This window comes from Quercus lobata, chromosome 10 (genome assembly GCF_001633185.2).
Source record: "Quercus lobata isolate SW786 chromosome 10, ValleyOak3.0 Primary Assembly, whole genome shotgun sequence".
NCBI lineage: Eukaryota > Viridiplantae > Streptophyta > Magnoliopsida > Fagales > Fagaceae > Quercus > Quercus lobata.
The window spans coordinates 3290172-3292564 of record NC_044913.1 but is presented as its reverse complement, the minus strand read 5'-3'; positions in this window follow the sequence as shown (position 1 = coordinate 3292564).

The window sequence follows — 2393 nt, the reverse complement described above, 5'->3', positions numbered from 1 at the left end:
ATATTTTTTATATTGGCAATATATAGTAAAATAATGTGTTTTATTTAATAATCCACAACATTTTTGTGTCTCTCTATCTCTCTCGAGGGCCTTATCTGGTTAGTTATTACTATTATTTATTTTATTTATTTGCTTTTTTTAAAATACTAAAACAATTGGTATGCTAAAAGATATGATGAATAGAGAAATGTGTGGTATAAGTTTAGTCAATTAATGAGATAATAGTAAAATAAATTAATGTGAACTTTTGGATAACAATAAAAAAAAAATTTAATGAAAGAGGTAAAAAAAAATGCTAATTGTAAAATTAGAGCGTGTCACTTGACAGGGTCTCATGCACTCTCGCATGAGTTCTCTACTTTTATATATATATATATATATATATATATATATATATTGATTGATTGGTGTAGGACTTTGAACTTGACTAGTGATTAGTTCGAGGTTGCTACATCCTACATATGGCAAAATACCAATCAACCAGCTTAAACTTTATTATATATAAAACAGCTTAATCATTGTGACTTGATGTTAAGTTAAAGGTCTTCACTATTTTATACTAATTAATTGACGTTTGCAATGGTTCGGATTATGTTTTAAGATTAATGAATCATAATCAAATCATAATGACCATTAAGAAATTATAATAAATCTCAATTTTGCTCATATACGTAATCGTCTAATACTTTAATTATAAACTTCTTTTTCAGTGCAATTGGAACTTATCTTATGGGCAGGGATGGTGAGTAAAGTAGTCAACGGCTCATTGTTTTGCAAAAGATCATCTGCTATCAATATTCAAGTCTAGAAGTATGCTCTTTGTATGCTTGGTTTAGCGTATGCCTTCAGTTCATTCGTTTAGGAAATAATTTAGAAACTTTTTATGTAAAAGAAAACAATTGTTTTTTTTTTTTTTTTTTTTTTTTACAATTTTTTTATGTTTCCCATAAAAGGTATCAAAATTTTCGTAAAACGGTTCATTAAAAAATGCCCTAAGAGCACTCATTAACTAGGCAATTATATATATTAAGTTTTAAATCGATGGTGTTAGGTTCATAATAATAGTTATTTAGTATCAAGCTAAGTTATTGATCTTTTATTCGAGAGTATGAGATTGTACTAATTCAACTAACTAAAATGGTAAACTCTTGCTAGTATTTTGGGGCCACCCTTAAGGAATTTTTCCTTGTAATAACCTGGTGTGTGTGGGATGGGGAGACAGTATATGCCTGAAGGAATAGTTAGATACTCGAAAAGATCTGGATACCTTTGTTTGTTTAAAAAAAAAAAAAAAAACCTAAAATGGTAGAACCTACCGTTAGCTATTAATGCAACTTCTTTGTTGCATTGATCCTTCTACTTTGCACATGACCAAACCATCTCAAATGATTCTTTTATCTCCTTTTTCTTAATAGGAGCCACACTTATATTTAAACATTTTATTGTTCATTTTGTATTTTTTTTTTTTTTTGATAAGCTGTTCATTTTGTATGTGATCTTTACTTATATTTCTACTTATTATCATTCTTATTTTAGCTACACTGCCTACACATTTCATTAACATGTTGATTTTTAACAATTTAACAACCCAACATTCAGTGCCCTGTATCAACTAGTCTTATATCAATTTTCGATCTCAGTATCCTTAACTATCAAGTTATACAACTCCATTTAATTTCTTCTTTTTCAAAACTTACTCCATATATAATATATTAAACCTAAAACCTTTGGATAATATAGCTTCCATCGAGATTACAATTTAGCATTGACCCCAACGTTTAGTTTCATCCAATTAAACTATATCATTTGCAAAAATCATACACCAAGTATTTTCATCTTGAATCAATAAATTGATCCAGAAATTATTAGTTAGATTTTTTGGTCATACAAATGACCATGAAAGCAAGTGATAAACCAATCGATAAATTTCCTCACAGAATGTGACAAAAAATAGCATAATTTCAATCCCTACTTGTACCATTAGAAAGAAGGTTATTCTACTAGACTTTCACAACATTTGACAGTGACTGTTAGGGAGACTAGTATCAGAACCTTGTAATATGTACACTCAAAACACTCATAAAAATGGGGGATCCTAACAAAGGTTCTGTATTTTGGACAGGGTATTATTTTCCCAAGGGAGTTTCTAACAAATGCGGATAGTTGCAAACAATTCCTAGTTGGTATATTATTTTCTCATTAAAGCAGTGCCTTTGAATTTTTGAACACGTCAATATCTGCCTAACTTTTAGATAGTACATTATTTGTGACATCAAAACTTTAGAAGAGTCACACTGCAACATCAGCCACTGGGGACTAATGTAACAACTGGTTTGACATATAAATTATACTTAACGTGAAAGAGAACATTAACTTCCGCAGAATATTGACAA